Source organism: Anser brachyrhynchus (assembly GCF_964034855.1).
Source record: "Anser brachyrhynchus genome assembly, contig: SCAFFOLD_126, whole genome shotgun sequence".
Classification (NCBI taxonomy): domain Eukaryota; kingdom Metazoa; phylum Chordata; class Aves; order Anseriformes; family Anatidae; genus Anser; species Anser brachyrhynchus.
The window spans coordinates 175602-197998 of NW_027663679.1; the positions used below are offsets into that span (position 1 = coordinate 175602).

The following is a 22397-nucleotide window of genomic DNA, read 5'->3' on the forward strand; positions in this document are numbered from 1 at the left end:
TGGCCCTCAACATCCACAGCCTATTACTGCTATAATCCATTTGACCTATGTATTGCAGTTCTTCTGATTTCACTCATGTGGAAGAAAAAACAAAACAAAACAAAACAAAACCAAAACAAACAAACAAAAACACAACACTTTGACTGTTTAGCCTTAAATATTTTATAAATATTCCATATTTTTGAAATGCAACATATTGCTAATATATTTTTGCATTATTTTAGTTCTCATTACCAACCATGAAGTTATACAAAGTGAAAAGCAGCAATTGCCTTTAGATGACCTAACAGATGGCAGTGATACACTTTCCCTAATACATGGTAATAATATACTTGCTATGGGATCTGGTTGTTTCCACCAAGGATTAAGAAAAGAACTGAGGAACAGTTCTTCCCTACGAAAAAAGACAGCTGTATGGGGGTGGGGATGTAGAGGTGCTTTTTGTTTGTTTTCAGAAATAACATAGAAAATAATGCCAAGAAAGACAAGATTTTTATGAACGAGTAGAGGTCATGAAAATACAACTAAGGGACTGATATATGTGCCTTACCTCCTCCCTCTGGGTTCAACAGCTCCACTTTAAACGTTTTTTCTAATTCAGGAATAGTATTATCAGTGATGTTAACAGTAATGTACTTGTATCTTTCTCCTGGCTGAAATTCCAGTGTACCCACAACAGCCTGCAATATAAGAGCTCTTCATATTTTTGTTCAAGTCTAATGTTTTCATCCATATAAAAAAAAGAAACAGAACCTTCATTTTGTCTTTTTCAAAACATCTACTTTTCCTCACTTAAGCTTTAAAAAAAAATCTGAAAAATCTGTTTTACAAAAGAAAAAAAAAAAGAAGAAGACATCTAAGTTGACATACTGGTGAGCATCTGCATTCATGTACATTTTTCTTATTTTTCTGCACAAATGATCAGTTGGACAAGCAAGTGCAGATACATGCAGGTTATTTTGCTAGGCATATACAAATCCCAGTATGTACAAGCATAATGTTAACCTGTACATGCACTTGAATAATATGGTCTGTAACAACAGCAAAACTCACAAATTGCTACACTGAAAACTCTGTTAAGAAAAAAAAAAAAAGTTCAAAACCAGAGGCTTTTCCTAGACAATGCAACTTACTGCAGAGAAAAGAATGGAGAAGTCACATGATGTATATTTTTAAGTGAATATTACATATCCATTTGCCACATCACCTTGTAAAGTAGTCTTTCTGTGAAAGAATCATAGCTGGGCTAGAGCAGTCAAACTGAAAGCTATCTCCACGATAAATAACTCTAATTAATTCCAAAACAATTATACCACCTTGGCAGTTGCCATACCTGATAATCTTTGGGACTGAAAGCTGTGACTGGCACTGTTCTGTATTCCACCAGAACTGTTCCAAGAAGGCCTTGTGCACGAACTACCAGTAATCTGACGTGTCCAGCTTCTTCTTTAATAGTAATATGGGGCACAGAAGAGGCTGGAAGAATCATTTTATCACCTGGCTGAGGAGGTGGCCCCACAGAGAACTGGAGCAGACCTGGAAGACAAGAATTACTACTTACATGGCTTTTCATAACAAATTTTAAAGATGATAAACAATTTAAATAAAGTGATTGATAACATATCTTGTGATGGTTCTGAAATTAAAAACCACATATACCAGTATACCCTTAAGCCTCAATCACACTATTTCCAGAGATGTGCTGTGTGCCTTACCTTCTCTCACTGATATTCTTGTCAGTCTTGATAAAAGGCACAGCACAATAATAAAACCTTCTCTTCCCAAAAGAGCCTCACAGGCCACGGTTTTGCGTATTTACTGGTACAAGACATATGGAGAAATGACTCTCATTGTCAGGAATTCTCATTTGATGAAAAACCTGGACAGGATCAACTACATGCAGAGCCTTTATTTGCCCTCACAAGAGAATCATTGCTTGTTTGGGCAGGGAAGATTTGAGGCCTTTTTGTAAAATTATAAAAGAAAACTAATTCAGTATTCATTCATGTATATAAACAATGAATTAATTCAAGTTAGATAAAGTGGAATATATGAGATTGCTTCCTCAACTATTACAACCAAGCAAAGTTTTCATCTGACTGGAAAGAACTACACAATAATCTGAAACAAAGCTGTATAATTCCCATCATTGTTACCGTATGGGTGGTCACTGGCTTTGATGCTGATATCAGTAGTTTCCTTTTCTGGATCTATACTTGCTCCACTGGTAGGAGTTGAACCTAGTTTCCCATCTCCAGACACTGCAGAGACTAATGTCACACGGAAATATTCATTTAACTCCGGAATGTCATCATCAATAACATGCAAATTTAACACCTAGAGAAGGACCAAATCATGGAGAAATCAAACCATGCAACATTCTTTGATTAGTCAGTCAGCTGTATCTGCTGTATAGTTCTGAAAGCAAAGGACACTATTTTTGCTCTCCACATAAATTCAACTAATTTCTAAGATAACATTTTATGTCTAGAATATGCTTTCCAAAAACAATGCTTCCAAGCTACTGGAAATGGAAGGCATATTTTCTGAATTGTTTCAAACTACATAAATAAGTGATAATAAATACTTGTTTGGTTGGTTTTGTATATCTTCACAAAAGCAGAGTTTAATTTCCATGTACTGAACATGAAATATCTGATAAATTTTAAAAACTTTTTGAAATTATGCTTATGAAGAGACATTACAGTGATTAATCCAATTTAGAGAGCAAATAAATTGAGCTTATTATACCACCTGACACTTTGACCTGCAGATCATACGATTTACTAACATAACCTTGCTCTAAACACGCTAACACATTCACTTCAGAAAATTCCATCTTTCTTTATGTTTCGATATGGTCGGACAAACATATAGAAAACATTTAAGTAGCTGATCATATTTAGAGGCATGGTAATGAGTAGATTACAAATGTCAGTTGAAAGTCCCTTAGGATATCCCACCTGAAGAGCAGCTTGCTACCAGCCCGTTTCTTAGAGCCATGCACATTAGCTCCTCTGTATGTATGCAGTAAATTGGACCAGTAAGCTGTGTAGCAAGAGCCTACATCAGCCATTTTCTGCCACTAGATAGAGTAATGTGGGCCTCGTCTATGTTGCCATGCTAGAAAAGCTTTGGAAATTTCTGCTATATATGATTGTATGAAATGCAGTGATATCATTTCACAGAGAAATAAAGCTGAATGAACAAACTATTATAACATGAATGAACTATTTTCAGATACCACACGCTTTTGCCAGTCATTACATTATCCAGATTCACAGTTCTAGTGAAGTCACTGGGATCCCTGCAAATGACTTCAGCGAATTTGAGTCCACATTGACTTCTGCAGCCTGATATAAGTGAAACTGAGGATGGTATTTTCTACTCACAATTCATCCTTATTATACAAACAATAATAGAAAGTGTATGTTGTTTCTACAGTACTGTGGTCCCGCACCACTTCTTCAAATAAATTTAACAATTCTGTGCTGTACATCAGGATTGAATTCATTGAAACAGATTATTTTTATTTCTATTTCTAGCACACGCTGTTTATTACCACAGAATTTTAATCATAGGACAGCCCACGTTGGATGGGACATCAAAAGATGAAGTTCAATGTTTCATGGAAAAAAAAAAAATAGATGAAATAATCCAGCACCATGTTCAACTGCATCTTAAGCACCCCTGGTGATGGGAATTTTACCATAGAACCATACATTGGTTTGGGCTGGAAGGGACCTTAAAGCCCACCCAGCGCCACCCCCTGCCATGGGCAGGGACACCTCCCCCCAGCCCAGGCTGCCCTCAGCCCCATCCAGCCTGGCCTTGGGCTCTGCCAGGGATGGGGCAGCCGCAGCTCCTCTGGGCAGCCTGGGCCTGGGCCTCACCGCCCTCTGAGGGAAGAATTTCCTCCTTCGCCCCCTCCCTCGCCCTGCTGCCCACGCTGCTGTTGGTGCAGCCCAGGGTACGGGTGGCTTTCTGGGCTGCAAGCACACATTGCCGGCTCATGTCGAGCTTCTCATCAACCACCACGCCCAGGTCCTTCCCCCCCCAAGGGGTGCTCTCAGTGCTTTCTCTGCCCAGCCTGTGTTTGTGCTTGGGATTGCCCTGGCCCAGATGCTGAGGTCGGGACAACCCGACCCTGTCCCTAAGGAAGTCGTTCCAGTAGTTGTAAAAAATTTCAAGACAAAACCTCTCCCACTCTATCTTTGTACTCTTTGCCCTCTGTCTTCTCCTGTGGTTTCTTGAGAAGAGAGAGCCTCTGTCAACTCTGGAGCTGCCCTTTAGGTACTGTAATAATGGGATCAAAGTCCCCTTCTAAAGGGTGAAAAGATCTAACCCCTTGAGTCTTTCCTTAGAGGACAGGTTCTCCAGCTCTTTGATCATCTTTCTGGCCCTCTTTTGGACCTCCAGTCTGCCCACATAATTTTTTAATTGTGGGCCTCTGTAGCTTTGAATTCCTACTCTTCAGTGTATCCTGGTATCCTGGTATTTCTTTTTTCTTTTTCTTTTTTTTTTTAACTAATTCAGATAAGGAATTTCGTAAGACTTTTAGAAAGCTTTCTCAGAAGCAGCTAAAGCTTCCCTTATGTATCATTTCTCTTTCTCTCCCCCAACTCAGAGATGCAATTCTGATTACCAATTTCAGGTGTCTCTAAGGCCAGAATATTGAATAATTTCCTTATGTTCCAGTTGCTCGCACACTTTATGCAGAGGAATAGATTAAAGCAGACAGTAATCATTTCAGGGAGACTCAAAAACAGCTATTGTTACAAGAACACCTTTAATCTCCTGTTTCTGATTTTGAATTTAAAAGGAGACAGAACCTGGATAGCCTTGAGTGCAAGAACAGCAATGAATCTTACTATTGCCTATTTAATTGTTGTGGACATAAATTTGAGTTACAACACTCAGATCAAACCTGATCATTTTCCAATTTCGAAAGTACATGGACTATCTACACTTTTTAAAGTATATGTACACATACACATAAATACAGTTAATATTTTTTATGTATATGTACATATATCTAATATGTACATGCACACATGGTGACTTTTGAACTGACATATACACAGAGCTACAAATAACACTTTCTTGTTGTCAGGGATGGAAAAAAAGAAAGAAAGAAAATATATATATAACAAAAAAATAACAACATAAAATAACAAAATAAAAAATAATAATAAGAAAAGCCATGTGAAGTAAACACTCTCTAGTATGCAAACCAGCCAAGCACCCTCAGAAGGTATTTTCCAGGAGGTTTGTAAAGGACAGGATGAATTGTTAATAGGAAGGTAGGGTTTACCTCTGATCTCTGCCAAGGAACGAATGTGATAGTGCCACTGCTATTAGAAAAATCGGTAACAGAGTAATTAATGCCAGTGGAATCAACCTGTGAGATAATGTACTTTATATACACATAGTCTAGGGCTCCCCTTGTACGCTCCACAACACAGGATATAGTGGAACCTTCATCAGCAGTCTGGAAGAAAGCAAAAATTTGGAACGTTTATTACTGTCAAAGTAAATCAAGGCAATTTCATTAAATAACACGAAAATATTTAATGCCAGACAAATGTTCAAGTAAAAAATTGCTGTCATGTTACTTTCAGCTCTTTTGGAGTGTTAGGAAGCTGAAACTGACCTTGATGCCAATCAGAACAATCCTAGTGGAATCTGCAAAAGTCTGATGCCTCCCTGAGGACTATTAAGGTAACAAATAACAATACACTGCAGTTCGTCCTGGACACAACCCCTTTCCTAAAACTATGCGTCAGAGACAGAATCAATATGCTTGAAATGTACCTGTCGAAAGCAAATGAAACTATTGCTTTATAATAACGTCAATATTGTAATTTTCCTTAGCAATAATTTAAAGAAAGATTTGGATCAGCACTTTCTCTAACCAGACACACTATGGATAGAAATAAACTATACCATCATCATTCAGAAAAACAGATTTTTCTCTTCTACTGTCCTCCTTACAATTCTGTATCTTCACAGATAACATGACTTCTGCAGCGACAACTTCACATCTCTGGAATGAAGCTTTAATTGGTACTGACCTTCTATTTTAGAAAATAACGTTCATAAAATTAACATAGAAAATAATTTTATCTGAAAGTTATTGGAAAGGTTAAAGCTATCTTATGCATTAGATAAATTTCAGGGCTGCTTTGTAAGAAAGCATAGATACTGTGTGTGACTTCAGCTGCCTAGTAGACAGATATGCACAGTTAAACTACTGGTAAAAAAATGCTGTGTTCCTGCATCACCACTAAGAGCTCTAATACTTCCCTGGTGAAATGGACATATGATAGGTGCAAAACAATTACCGTGCCATATAATTATTTTTTTTCTTCATGGTTGGCTGATGATCTGTGGCATCACAGCGTATCAGAGGTACTTGAACCTGAAGGAATCTATTATCATAGCATATGGTAGGCACACAATAAGCAAACTGAACCAAACTGAAAACTAGTATCACTCAGGCAAGACAGTTATTTTAAAAACATCATAAGCACTTTGATTAAAAAAGAATGTAATTAAAGCTCATAAGAGTTCCCAAATGAAAACTATATTAAATTTTTTTTTCCACAAAATAATCCAATACCAGTAGAGATAGCTATCATGTTATTCCCCCTTATAATTGATTAAAGAAGTAAAGAATGATTTATGTTTATTTCAAGCCTCCTCAAAAAGTAGCAAGTTTACACTCTGCATATAGAATGGATACCACTGAAAAAAGATTTCATCTGTTAAAACTAAAACAACAAAAAAAACCACTACTAAATCAACCAACTGACATCAAACATATGCAAATTATAACTTAGTTTATGACAGCAAATGAAGGTGGAAAAATCCATAACACTTTGTCATTGCATGATCTCTAGTAAAATTATCTCAAACACATCATGTGACACAGAAAACTAAAATAAAAATCTTTGCAATAATCCATTCTCAAAAAAAAACCAGAGAATTAAATCTTACATTTTAACTGGTAACTCAAATGTAACAGAAGTGAAGGTAAAATATTTTTCTAGAAAAAAAAAATTAAGCCTTAGTCTTCAGTTTATATAGTAAACTAAATTTTCTTAACCATTTTTTTCTTTAGTTTTTTAAAATTATATAGTAAATCCCAGTGGAACTGAGGTTGTATTAACAGAACATATGCATCTCCAAATCCTAGGAAAACTTTGCTTAACCACAAAAGCAAACACTGCAAAATCTAGGGTTTGTTCAGGTCACTTGGTCCTGCCATTTAGCTTTCTGTGCCTGAAATATCACCTACAATTTCCATTATGACCACCTTACCTCAGGGATACATGCTCCAGTGAAGCCAAATAAACCATCAGCATTATCACTTTTCTGTATTCTTAATCTTGCTGTGGTGTTTTCTTGTGAAATTCGAGCTCCACCACGCACAGAAATGAGCTTTAGTATGAATAATTCTTCTCCTTCTTCCTCTTTGTCATCCTTTGCAGACACGATGAATGATTTATTGGTCTCTCCTTGCCAATACTCCAAATACCCAGAGACAGGGTGGACATCACTTTTTGCAGGAGTTGCATGAAGTTCATAGATCTCTGCTCGTGTCAACTTACGCTCATAAAGCCTTACATCCTGCATTAACCCTGTGTACCTACTGCTGCCGTTGATTCCTGCTCCAATTCTTACTATTCCTGGACCTGAGAAGGAAATTATAATTTTTTCTCATGTTATTGTATTTGTATGAAACAGTCAGCAACTGACTACCTGTTTTTCTTAAAAACCAATGGTAAACTGTTCATTGTCCCTGGATGAGGAATCATATTGATCTTGAGATCCAAAATCAGGAGGTTCCTTGAGCCTCATCTCAATGTTACAGGTAAGTCCTCACAGGCCAAACAATTCCATCCTATGCTGTCCAAGTTTTTCATCCTATTAGTTCTAGCAGCACATTATCATCATCCCTCATTTTTATAAGTCTTAGAGACTTGAGGCTCCCTCTTTCCTCCACAGATTTTCAGAGCAGAACTGCAACCCCTTTTAGCCCTTGTTTTGCTGAACAAATCCTACTTTGTTTCCCTCTGCTAGGGCAGCTGATCCATTCTGATGATACTCATGATTACTGCATTAACCCTTCTGGACATCCATTTCATCCACCACACTGTAATTCCATGCAAATTCCAAACTCTTTTTACAACAGCATTTATATTTCTCTGTCTCCAAACTATAGGATCACAGCTGCCTCATATTCATTCCTACTCTATCCTATTCTGTGCCATGCTATGCTCTTGTGCTAAAACACACACATCAGCTGTTTTCAGTTGCCTTTCAGAAAACGAAAGAAAACAAACAAACAAAAAAAGCTGTGCTCTTCAGTGTATTGTCATACACATGACACTGAGTGGCAGTTGTAGAGATGAGCAACCACAGGAACTGATAAAAGTCCCAGGGCACAAAGTGGAGGATGCTGAGAAAAACTGGGCTGCTATGCACACCACTGTGTATTACCCAACATTCAACGGAGAGAGATGACATACTTGCCTTACTATTGCATTATCCCCAGACACACGCCATCCCCACTAATAAAGAAAATTTACAGCACAGACATATCCTTCTAGCAATAAAAGCATAATTGCATTTCACATATATTTGTTCTAGAAACCGAGGGAGGGAAAAAAAAAAAACCTCTCAGCCTCTCAGCTTAGCTACAGTACTGCAAGTGTGATGGAAATTACTAATTGCAGAAGTACTATTCTTTTTACAAATGGAAAATTTGATTTCTTAAACTTCAACCTGGAATTTTAAAAGCAGAAATAAAACAGTACACCATACAATTAATAGTCCTCTACTCTCACTCAACATCGCAGCAGTTTGAATTTTTTAGAACATTCACACAATTTCCATAGGCTTTCTGAAAATCCTCAAAGAATTCTTATCCATTCCTTTCAATTAACTTAACAGATATAATCATTTCAGTGTATTTCTTCCACCTTTGAAGTGGCTAGACTATGCATTTCAGAGCTTTATATATGGAGAAAAATAGCAAAGGCTCACCATCAAGAATTGCTTCTCCTTTTAGACTCTTCATTCCTCCCAGAACTAGAATTCCATCAACGTAAAATTCAATTATACTTTCATCCAGAGTAATCAGAACGTGAAGCCAAGTATTCTCATCCAGGTATTTCATGACTGATGTTTTAGCCATGTATGTCATATTGGACCCTAATGCTGTATAATGAAGCACTACAGAAACATGAGAATCATTTGTCTGAATTTTCACACCATAATATAAAGTCCCATTATCGTTATCCTTTTCAACTATATAGCCATCTGTACTGACATTAGGAATTAACCAAGCTGAAAATGTAAAATTGGTTACTGCATTATTTCCATTGTTATGGGTATTCAGGACCGATAATGCCAAATGCATCCTCTTTTCCACTGAAATACAGAGCGTCTGTTCCACTGTGATGGCGCCTCATGTGGGGCTGTGATTGTACTGAGCTTGGGAATGATCCAAGCAACAAGAAATCTACCATTGATGGCAGTCCAGCTTGGAAGGTACTAGACAGTATTTCCCAACCTAGTCGGACAACACCAAAGGTGCCTTGCTGTCTCCAGATGGTGAAGTCCGTAATATAGGAAAGGTCATCTTCAGAAAGAGTATCTTCCACTATCTCTCTGTCCTGGCTCTCTGGATCTATAACAAACACTCCAAAAGGGTCATCATTGAAAGGGATCATGACAGTTACAGTAGGACTGGTTTCAGATAACTGACCACCAGGACCAGGAGACCCACCTGCGTAATAGAAGTTAGAGTAAAAGTTAATGATTAAACAACACACTCAGAAAAAAGTTTCAAAGTACTTTTTTTTTTTTTTAATAAAACAAGTTTCTAAAAAAACCTCAAACCCTCCTTTAAGATCCTCTGGACTTATAGCAAATGATCTAACTTGAAAATTACATAGGTTAATTGTATTATTCTTAAAACACTGTGCTGATGTAATTTCAGTAGAAAACAAACCCACATGCTATTTTTCAGCTGTAAAACACACAGATGTCTTTCAGGTGAAACATGACAAGGTCCATCTTTTCTTAATTAGCCAATAAGGTAGGTTACCTTTGATTCGTTTGATAAGCATGGGGGCCAAATTCAATTCTTGTATTGCTCAAAGACTTACAGGAATAGAGAATGGCAAAATCTTGCCTGTTGCCTCTGATACAGAAGTACATACACCTTGCAGAAACAGTAACCAGTTGTGTGTTAAAACTGCTGCCCAGTCCTGGTGTTAGTCATCTATCTTTGCACAGTAAGAATTCATGATATGAAGATCATGTTGTGAATGGAGAATCTCCGTGTTCAAAGTGTACAGTGATCTACCTGTTATAAGCAGGAAATCTTTTGTACATCCGTATGGACTTCACTTACAGGAAAGGCCAACACACATTTTCACTTGTATCAGAGCACAGAAGACCATGAATAGTACTAAAGTGGAATTAATCCAGATTAGGAAATGTGTCCAGTAGCAATTTAAAGTTGTAATTTAAGTCATGTGAAGTGGTAACTACAAGTATTTTACCTCCTCTAGGGAAACAAACAAACAAAAAAGCAACCTCTATTATGGTAGACACACATAACCTTTAATACCTTTGTTATTTCTTTGTTAGTATCTTTGTTTTATATTTTGTGCATGGAGATCTATGTATCTGAAATTCAGAACTCTTGGTTTTTGAAATGAAACTTCTGAACTTTAAGAAGTTTAATTTCAAAAACCAAGAGGCATCCCTTTTAAAGTTCAGATCACCAAAATGTGTTTAACAGTAATTCGGGAACTGAGTAACTCTCTATATATGGAAATCAAGATTAAATGAAAAATAAGACCCAAAACCTTACCAGAAAAGCATAGGATATCAAGACATGATTCAAAGCAATGCTCTTTCTAGTGTTGGTTTCTTTTTGATTGATTAAACATAACTCTTTTCTACCAGATATGAAGGAAATGGTGATATGGAAGACAATACCTGAAGCATTCACCAACTTTAGAATGTAAAATTCATTGAATTCAGGAATTCTATCTGAAATGGCACGTAGTGTTATTGACTTCGACCTTTCACCATCCATGAAGCACACAGTCCCATAAGTTTCATAGAATTCTTCTCCTGGCTTCAGTGCAGAGTTATTATCAAACAACTGCCAGGTCAAAGAAACATTGCCGAAGTGTCCTCTGTGTCTCAAAATCCTGTTCAGTGATACAGAAAGAATGAGAGTCCTGGCAGGCATGCATCAGCGTTGAGTAGAAAAGGAAAATGTGGAGACTCCTTTTACTGTAATCTTCCTTACAGTAAGAAGTAATATACTATGTAATATAAAGTAAAATGCTAATATACTACAACTGTTCCATGAAGCCTTCCTTTTAAAGGCAACCACTTTTGCAGTACAATTCTACTCCCGGAATACGTACTTTAGAAAACAGAAGTAGCATACGCAGGTCCATGCAGAATACTACTGTGAAGCTACACATCACTGTGTCTTGTAATTCCAATTTATAATAATAAATATGAATGCGTAATAGTTCAGAAAGTTAACATTAAAAATTAATATACTTGGACACTCTTAGACAGGAAAGAGAATCATCTACATTTAACCACAAACGTTTCTCCTTTCAGTCATCAAGTCTACTTAAACTTTTTCTTACACTTGTATTAAATTAGAATTACATTCTACGGCTTTCAGAAATCTACTGTTATTTGTGATTAAGAACGTAGTAAATGAAAAGATTTTTTTTTTTTTGGTAACTATCTGCTAACACAATTACACTAATTTCAAAAAGGCACTACAAATAAAAAGTGACCCATACAGTGCCTTTATTAAGAGTGCGCTTACATACAGGAAGTTTGCTTCTGTCGGTTTGCACGGTGACATAAAATGCCTTATAAATAGATTATATCAGGTTGAAGAATTAGTTCAGCTAAACTAGTCCAGCCACAGCAACACATTTATGTTGTTTCTGCTTCCAAAGGTTTTTCTTCTGTGGCGTTAACCAGGGTGCTCTATCCCAGCTGTGTAGCGCTGCTGCACTAACTCCAATTACCTCATTAAAACCTCTGTGTTTTCGGTGGTTTGGTTACATGCTACTTTGACCACTTTTTTATATGCTACACAACTGTCAAAGTAGTGACAGTATGGAAGAGACAGATCCCTAGTAAATATATTTTATCAATGATGACTGAGCAGGTTCCTCAGATGTTGGAGATCTTGGTATCCTATAATTCCATAAAGCACCTGTATATAAGCATGTTTACATCAAAACAATATTCTTAACACCACCAAATCCACAAAAATTATCCTGCAGATTAGACTATAAAGGACAAAAAAACAACAAAGCCCAAAACAGTGAACAGCACAACAACAAACACACAATGAACTTAATATCCTCTTTTCTTGAGACTATTCATATTTCAGATGTATTGACACAAGCATAAAGAACCAATTCACAGCCATAAGCATCTGCTTCAAGGCTTTAAAACAAACAGACAAAAAAAAAAGGATGATTTTTTAAATGCAAGAAGAACCTCTTCCCTAACTATTTGCACTATCGCATTTATTGTGACCTAACTTCTCTTTACAGCCTGTCTCAAGATTTCTTAACGAAAAATCATTTTTTCATCCAATTAAAACCCCATAGTAAATTTATGAAATGAATGTAACAAGGCGAGATGCCAAGTGCATTCAATTTTTAACCCTGCTAATTCTTCAATATATCATGGTGGCACAAAGGAAAATACTTTCAAAGGTCAGACTAATGAAGAGTGTCACATCCGGACTTTAAGTATAGATTTCAATCTGTAATTAACAGATAAAAGAAAAAAAAAAATACAAAAACAGAAAGAAAGAATACAGTAGTTTGCAGTTGAAAATTTCAAAGATGGGTACAAAAAGCCACCTAGTGCCACACAGTTTTATTTAGCTATTTGTTGAGTGGTTTTTTTTCTTTTTCTGTCAGCCTAGGTTATATTGTGCTCAATCATTCAGATTTTTCTGTATCTACAGGTTCCTGAGATTATAACAGAACATCAATGCTGAAGTCTTATTTAGTTACATTTCAACATGAGCTTCTGTGCACTTTTTAATATTTACTGTGTACTCCATAGTATTACAGGTGATGTCTTCAACACATTACAAATCATTTAATCCAAAATTTTGTAAAACTGTTTTTCTATAGTGCACTTCTATCAATGCACACTTGTGCATTTGATTTAATCAAAGTGCTATTTATAAAGTACCACATACACCAGTTCCAAAAGAGTGCAAAGATATTCTTTAAACGTTACTTACCAAAAAATGTTACTTTTGCCTTCTTCAACTGGCTTCTCTAAAGGTTCCAAAGAGAAAATTCCATTAGGATCATCATTTGCTTCAATAATAACTGTTGCCATTCCAGCCTTAAAGATAACTGTATCTCCTAAAAAAGAGGACAATTATTATTATTAAAATTGGAATCAGAAATGTAGGTAACTCTAAATCCAATTATGTTTTCTACTCACTACAATTGCTTTTATACAAAGAAAAGGACAATTATAAAAGTCAGTGAAAAACAGAATTTGAGGTATTCAGCAGCAGGCAAATCAGAGTAAAAGTATTTAAGTAGTGTACCATCCAGAGAGCAAGACGTAAGATTTTCAGGAAAAATGACATGAACTGAGAAGATGTGATTCTTACTACACAGTATCCTTGCATGTAGTTGTTATGTGAGGTAACATTTTCTGTTTGATCATCTGGACAAGTCAAAAGAATAAGATATTCAGAGGTACAGAATAAAAGAGTAAGGTATTCAGAGAGCCCCGACCTTCTTTAGACCTAGAAGAAAAGTATTGCATTTAAACTAAATACAAGCTATGAGCAATGTCTAAGAGTTTATTCACTCCCATATCAAAGAATATCTAAAAGGAAGAAACATAAGATTCTTATTATGTAGATGGGAAGCTAGCAGGCTTTCAGTGTGCATATTAGTACAGGTAAATATTAAGGGATGTTAATTCTAACTCCATTGCATTGTCCATAGATGAACATAATGTGTCCACACCCACCCCATTTTTTGTCTTCTTTGAAAGTGTCCGACTAAATTTTGTTCCACGTTAAACAATGTGCTTATTCCTCTAACTTCATATACCTCTATTTGTATTTTCTCTCAGGAACAACAGTCCCCAAAAAAATTTCAGAACAGTCAAGGCCACTGTATGTAACCAATCATAGAAAGAAAACCAACTTTTGCTTTCAGGAATATGTATAGAAATATTCTTTATTCTTAGTGATTCTAGAATGGCTGTAAAACTATATGATGCTCATTTTAGAGGAAAAAGGAGGCTATGGATACCCATTCCCCATGTGCTAGGAGAAAAGCCATGATATGTTCCCAATGGGGTAGTATTGGGAGCTACCAGTAGATCCTGAAGAAAGTTATTAAAGTAGAAAGAGACAACAAAAGAGAAAACTTATGAAGGAAGAAGAATGGTTTTGTCTAATCCTTTCCCTAGTCTGATATTTTATAAGAGACCTGGGTACTACAGTGAATACCAGCCGACCTTGGGAAATAGCTTAGCTGCCTTATACTCAAATTACTGCTTTCCCTGTCAACCTCTGGCTGCCTGCTACCAATGTTCAGGGAAGGATTCAACTCAAGATCAATGCTGCCTTGTGAGAAACTCACAGGCCAGCCGCAGGGTGTCCACTGTAGCATGACCTCAATCACTTCAGTCTTATCGACTGCTAAAGACTAAGACCATCAGAGACTGTAATGAGAACTAAGATGCTTAGCGTGCTTACAGATGAAGAAATCTAATTTTAGGTTTCCTAATCTTGAATTGAATACCTGGTAGGTATTTTACTTTGAGAACGTGTCACACAATCTGAAGGTATAGTCTGATGGTTAATTGCCATCATCTTTCTTTGCTTTATTAAATTACAGCCCCTCAGGTTTCAATGGCTGATTCAATACAGCTTTGCTTTGCATTGCAAAGATTTGCAGCAGATTCAGAGCCTGTTATTACCTCTCAACTAGAGAACAGTAAAAAATGAAGGGCAGTAAATTAAAATTTGATAACACAATTGCAAATGACTCTCCCACAACACCATGAGTTTTGTTGGAGCTAGGTGTGGGGAGGGTCTTTATTAAATACTTAGGGCTCTGGAAAAATTATGAATTTCTTATACTTCACTTTTATTTTCTCATGTATATTACATAACAGTGATAATTTATTCTAAAAGATATGTATTTCAAAAACGTGAGGAATGGGCTGAATAATTTTGGTCATTCCTTTTTAAGTGTAAACTTTGAAAAATAAATAAATAAACAAAAATACGTTATTTCTAAGGTAATAAATCCTTTCTTTAGAGGTGGTCCCCTGGGTAAATTGTGACATATATTTTTCTGCAAATTAAGCCTTTTAAAACTATAGTCTCAGAGTGAAAAAAATGTATGCATACTTTTCGCTACTAATAAAATAGAGCAATTACATACCCTTCCTCCAAAATATGGCAGTTCTGTTTGTTTTTACAAAAATCATGTAGTTTTGTAATACACTCTGGAGCATGAAAAAAATAACTAAAAGAATACCTCTTTTCCTAAGACTGTTGGGTACTAAATTTTGTTTTTTTTTTTTTTTTGCTTTGTGTTTTTGTATTGAAGTCCATCTAATTTGGAGCATTTATATTTGAAAAGGGACTTTCACTCCAGTTGTTTTTGCAGGCAAAGTATCAACTCTATCATTTGATTTTTGTTTCCAATAAAATAATTAAGGATGAAAATTCAAACACAGTATGCATTTATTGTATAAAAATCTTGAAGCAAACATTATTCGTATAATTCTTGGCATTTAAATATTGCTTTATGATAAGACCAAGATACTAAGAAATTGCCAGCAAAAAAAAAAAAAAAAAAAAGGAAGACTTACCTGTAGAATTGAAAAGGATAATATAAAATGTTTCATCAGTTTCAGGGGTATCATCATCGTTGATATACACAGATAAATTCTGCTCCCTTTCTCCAACATCAAACAAAATGACACTGTTCTTTCCACTGGGAACAAAGTCTCCCTCTTCAGCTGTTGCATCTCCATTAACAGTAATATACTGGACAACAACAGCGACATCAGCAGATCCATTCCTTAGGACTGTAAAGTTTGCAACACTTCCTTCTTGAACACTCACTGTCACAGGTTCTGAAAATACAAAAGCAACAAATCTGTCTGAGTTCAAGCCTGAGTTGCTTGCATTTGCTCTGTTTTCTTAATTCTCTCTAGTAGGATCTTCCTCTTCAATGAAACAATAAGATGTATGTGATAAAGGTAGGAAATAATTCAGGTACGAGAGAATATTTTGTACCTTGCCTCCTAACTGATCTCAACATCAACAAAGAGAAAAATGACACACACACAAAAATGGGAAGGTTCTGAAGGAAACAAATATAAATTAAATACAAAAAAAAAAAAAGTTTGGGGAGCTTTTCCACTTGCTCTTTTGGGATTACGATTTCGCAATGATCTGGTTTGTGAAAAAAATCCGTTTTAGGTAGTGTATGTATTCCACATTTATAAACAATAATATCTAACCTGCAAAATAAATGGGATCATCATTCTTTGTTATTTGTAAAATTGCAGTGGTTACATTGCCCAGCCTGGCTCCACCGGTAGCATTGAATAAACTGATGGTGAATACTTCCTCCTCTTCAGGCACCTGAAAGTATTAAGACATTAATTTCTAGCATACAAAACACTGAAGAATTTAAAATGAAAAGTTAGGGGGATTAATAAGCCAGAGATTTCTGAGTGTTGTTTTTATTTGTCAGTCCTTATGTGTCTCAAGAGGGATGATAATTCATACAGTTATACAGAAATTATCATCCATCTACAGTTTTTGTAAGTCCCTTCCTCTTTATCTTGCACAGATGACCCAAAAGTTACCTTCCAGTTTTATGTTTCTGATACATGTAGTTTTTTTTACAGCTTTATTTATTTATCATTAGGTGTAATCTTTCTTATATTACTTCAAATTTATCAGCATATAGGATTAGGATTGAAATTAGGATTCCAGTTATCAAGATACGAGTTTCAGTCAAACTTTCCTATAACTTTACCACAGTACAATTACTCTCAGCTTCTACCTTTTTTGTTTAGAGGTATGCACAGCTTCTGAAATTTCTCTATGATTTGCAGACATTATCTCAGTTCTACCCAAGTATTTTGATATTTCCTACAAGTTATTAGGCTCTTGAGAAACACACATTCCTTTTTTCTCCTTATACTCTAATGTTTTAGTACTTACTCTTTGTCCCATATTCTCACCCCAAAACACTGTAAAAGTGTTTACCTCATCTGGCAGTGAGTAAATGGTGATATTTTTTGAAAACTCCAGATTATCAAATAAAATAGTCCCTTGCTCTGGATAGACGTCATTGGTACATGCTGGATCAACAACCCAAGACACACTAACATTTCCATAGTTTCCTTGATTTCTTACAACTCTGTAAACAGCTAAAAAACATAAACAGAGTCAGTGTGCATATTCAGAGCAACAGAAACCAAAAAGGAACATCTGAAACATCTGAAACTGAGAAAAAGGAAATACAATAATAACCAATTTCACTTCTTATGAAACCAGTAACATGTTGGAGTGCTACAGAAAAGGACACACAAAGACAGATTACTAAAGCAGTGCAAACTGCTTTAATTTCACATGTTAATTCTTGCCTGTAAAAGTAATTGATAACTGAATAGATCAATTAAAATCACCCATAGGAAGATTTAACTCTATGTTTCTCTTATATAACACCCCATTCTTCATTCTCCACAAACAGAGCTACTACCTCCACGTTGCACTTTGCACATACATCAGTACTCCATCCCTCCTGTCTGGAAAATTCTCTAGCAATCCTTTTTACTCAGTTAATCCCTCTGTTTTTCCACACCCATACTTCTCCACTTCACTCTCCGCTGCTCATCTTGCTTGGCATTGTACCAATCTGTAAAGTCCTGAGTGGAGATTTTAGTAAGAAGTCTCCTAGACTTCTGTTATCCTAGAACAGGGAAAATAAGACTTGCAGAAGCAGACAGCAGATAAAGAAGTAACTCTAATAAAAAGGAATTACCGGTATGGATGACTTCTCCTTTGCTTTCACTTATTGTTACTGTTAGTTCGTAAGGTAGAAACTGAATGATACCATGCGGATCATCATTCTTCAAAATGGTTATATTGACCATTGTGGCATTCCCCAACTTGCCTGGCATTTCACTGTAGCCACTAAGTACCACAGAATATAGCTCATCCAGCTAGAAGAGGGAAACTCAGTCAGAACAAAAATACATATTCAACATCCACATCAAAAACAAAATGGTCTATAGTCCACAGTCCCCCATCAGGCAGAAAGGGATACAAACTTAAAATGAAATCACACACATTCTACATGCAATAAACGTTTGTATAATGCTATCAAATAAAGGAAATTGTTAGAACTTTCTATCTCTAAAAGCATCAGTTTCTCCAAAAGTCTATTATTATTATAAGCAGGGACTTATTTTGTGTACTTAATTTAGAATCGCATAATTTCACAAGTAATGTTTGTAACACACTCTGAAATGTAAATTTTCTTTCCTCCAAGACTTCTTAAGATTCCTGGCTTTGTAACAGGTAAAGCAAAGATTTTTAAACCATGGACAGCATGCTAATTTAGAAAGAATTGATCAACTGGCTTTATTAATCTAATGGGACATGGTACTTTCAAAAAAGTATCAGAGAACATTAGAAAAAAATATTGCATTTATCTATCTAGAAAACAGCATTACTCTACACTGGGGAGAACTCAGTGAAACTGGCTGGTGGTTAGCAGTAAAGAAACACACATGAACTGGTTCTTCACATACAATTCAATTAAACAATGGTGTTCAGTACTACAGAATGTCATGGATGCTAAAACCTTACCTGCGTTCAAAGCGTAACTGCTTCAATTAACAGAAAGAAAATCTGAAGGCACCCAAAGATACCATCCATTACTCCAGACATCCTTGGACTGCCCACCATTGGAGGCTGGGATGGCATTCTGGAGGAAAGTGATTATATATGTCCTGCTCATGTATGTGGCTTTTGGCCACTCTTGGAGATAGAAGAGTATAAAAGGACCTCCTTATTTTTTAGTCCTGACACTACAATTCGTATGTTTTTGCCTGAGCATTTCAGCAGGATGACTTACCTAGTCTAATAATACTGCTGTAAGCAGGGAAATACTTTTATCTCAGCCTGCTGATGAACTAGTAAAAACTGGGAATGGAACTATTAAATAACCCGCTGTTTTAGTGCCTAAGTTTTACTAGATTAACTTATGTTCCTGGCTTCTGTAGTGGAGTTCAGACTTCTTATGTCTCCTTTCTTTGGAGTATGTAGGGAAAAGAAACCTGAATTTCTACAGCAGCCTATGCAATTGAAGTTGGAGTTGCTGTGATCCCCTGATTTCCTCATCATATGGTCCTCCATCCCTCCTTCAATCCATGACTGATGACCACCTGGCCCTACAAAAAGATTATTAACCTTCCTAAAACCTTTATGTTTTGTAAAGCTGGCTTTCTGACATCTTACTCCTAGATCAGCTCATTAGCAGGATCAGACAAACACAACTAACTGCTTATGCAAAATACAGCATAGGAATGTGCATGTAAAGGCAGCAAAAAATGCTGAATCACAGCAGCTAAAATTTATGTTAACATAAATGTGGTAAAATCAAACCCTTGCAAACTTCCTGATGGAATCCAGGATGGCTGATGCACAGGAAAGGGAACAAGCTACAGAAAAGCAGAAAGCAAAGAGAAAAGCAACAGACACATGCCTCAAATTGTGCAGATTTCTGGGATTACAAAACAATAGAGATATCAGAGAAATGAATATTCAGGCAAGACTGACAAGACCTGATTTGTATTGATATAAAGTGCTTTCATATGGTGCTTGACTATCTTATAGGCCTTTCAGTCACTCCTCCTCTATCTATTTCTCACACTTAAGAAAAAGAAAGCCTTCAAATGTTACAGAAAAATTGCTGGTATTTACAGGTGAAACCATCTATATTTTAGTAAGTGACAAACAAATATGTATGTGAATGCAATTTAAAGAGAGAAAAATATTAATTCTTACCTCTGGAATCCCATCCATCCTTGTCAGTAGAGTAATTATGATCTCTCTTTCACCAGGCTTAAACTCCAGAATTCCTGTGCTTCCATAAAACTCATTATTATCTCTTGGTTCTACAGTGTAGCGCAGAAACTGTCTGATGAGGCTTCCTCTAGTGCGAACAATCTGCAGCTCAACAGACTCCCCTTCCTGCAAAAAAATAAAATTAATCTTTTTCTAGCACTCTGTTAGAACTAAGTCGTCTGTAATGTTTAAGTGACGTTACTCGGATAGCTACCTTGATGCTGTAGGGACCTCTGGAAGAGGAAGAAAATTCGAACACTCCTCCAGGATCATCGTTTTCCAAAATTGTAATTTCACAAGTAGTAAACCCGTATTTCAGTATCTGATTTTCCACACTGACCCTGAGAAAGGAAGGTAAGAGGTTTTTTTCAAGTTGCAACTCTGTTTAGCAAATCCATACAGAGGAGATCAGGATATTGACAAATTTTATGAATAAATTATGAAAGCCAACAGTTACCTACAAGGATTAAAACAAGTTAAGAATGATACAACATCAGAATGTTTTATCCATTCGTAAAAAATAAATAAATAAATAAATAAAATAAATAATTGCCTCTGAAGTAACTTTTTGTTTGTTTGTTTCTGATTAGCTTTTTATAGCTAGTAACTCTGTTGTTTGTTTGTCTGTTTTTGATAACACATGCACACAACACACAGGAAAAGAAACAGAATAGTGCCAGGAAAAAAAAAAAAAAAAAGTTAGTTAAATTCAGAACTACTTTGTACTTGGATCAAGGTATAAAGGAAATTCCAAAATCACCTATGCTGAGATTACACTGAAAAGCATAAATTTCCATTATTGCTTTGTTTGTCAAAGTTTACTACTGACATAAAGAGGCAGAAATTTGACCCTCGATACCATGGATTTCATCCTCAGCTCTGTGTTAGCCTGCCTTCTGTAGATGTGGAGACTACCTGTAGGATCCCTGTCTGACTCTACAAAATGTTGGACCTGCTCTCAGTAGCTCAGACTCATTCCCCTTTCTCATTACTCCTTTAAAGCACATGCTGAATGGTGCAAGAATGAAGTACGTTGACCAAATACGCATACTTCAGATTCCTCTCAGTAAAGGATTTCTCTCTCTGGGCTTCTCCTACACCATCTTGATCGTACTCTGTGACAGGAATGGGCAGTATCTGATAACAGTAATGAACCTTGCATATTACTTGCTTGCCTTTCCTCAGAAGCAGTAATTTTCATCATTTTAAATTTCTTATATTAAAAATTCCAGAGAAGCACTATTGCAGGATGCATCAAGAATACACCTTCAGATTGATGGTCTGCATATGATTTATTACATGTAGTTTTAGGTACTTAGATTCCTTTGCATCTTTCACGTTTCCTGTCAGTATTGTATTTTTCAATGAAATCGTGGTCCTGCATACTGTACATATTTTTGTGCTTTCACTGTGCTACAACCTAGACTTTATCAAACACTATTTCATGAAGAAATGTGATCTATTATATCCAGTTTTTGAAATCAGGCCCAGAACTGTGTCCAGAAGCACGTTTTAAGTAACTGGAACCTACACACACAAAAACAACTTAGCATTGTTGTAGCACAGTCTACAGGACAGGGTACAGGATGCAAAATAGGTAATACCTATTTAATAGAGTAACGTGCTCATGTTTGTTACATGTTTAAAAAAAAAAAAAGTCGGTAGAAAAAATAACCTGTGTTATATAAATTATATGCATGTTAGTCTAAATCAAGATAACTTTCCTTGTCTTTGACTAGAGAAAATTACTCTGTAACTCTAATCAGTTCAGCCATTTAGTTGGGGCAAACTGTATTTGTAGCAGTTTAAAACAATTAATTCATTATTCCATGAAACACTCAAATATCAAACACTGAGCCATGCATTCATAACCTTCATCATTCACAGATCCTACATAAAGAAATGCCTTCAAGCAAGAACCCCATGCCATCAAACGAAACACCAAAGGGGAAGCATGCGTTGTCTGAAGAGATGCAGAGACGTGATTCTTGGGGGGGAAAGAAATGATAAAGACAGTTTCTGTCCAAACCAACCACTTCTAAAACAAAGCATTGATTCACTGAGGACAGAAAACAGTTCACCGCACTTACCCAAAGAACACGACAAACCTTTCTGTCTCTACCCTGTCAACACAGAGGAAAAAAAAAAAAAAAAAGAGGATGTAGAA

At 36.1% G+C, this 22397-nt stretch overlaps 1 pseudogene across 1 annotated transcript in view; it reads right to left on the bottom strand.

The window, feature by feature from the left end:
* LOC308187048 (adhesion G-protein coupled receptor V1-like) overlaps positions 1-22397 on the bottom strand; it is a 148724-nt pseudogene that overhangs the window by 104855 nt on the left and 21472 nt on the right. The window contains exons 11-25 of the transcript XR_013956118.1: positions 22321-22353; positions 20445-20571; positions 20171-20356; positions 18141-18321; positions 17363-17526; positions 16606-16729; positions 15949-16215; positions 13334-13460; positions 11020-11237; positions 9052-9796; positions 7324-7697; positions 5315-5491; positions 2157-2337; positions 1334-1536; positions 551-680 (exon numbers count right to left, since the gene is read on the bottom strand). The product of XR_013956118.1 is annotated as an adhesion G-protein coupled receptor V1-like (transcript). The remainder of the gene's footprint in view (positions 1-550; positions 681-1333; positions 1537-2156; positions 2338-5314; positions 5492-7323; positions 7698-9051; positions 9797-11019; positions 11238-13333; positions 13461-15948; positions 16216-16605; positions 16730-17362; positions 17527-18140; positions 18322-20170; positions 20357-20444; positions 20572-22320; positions 22354-22397) is intronic.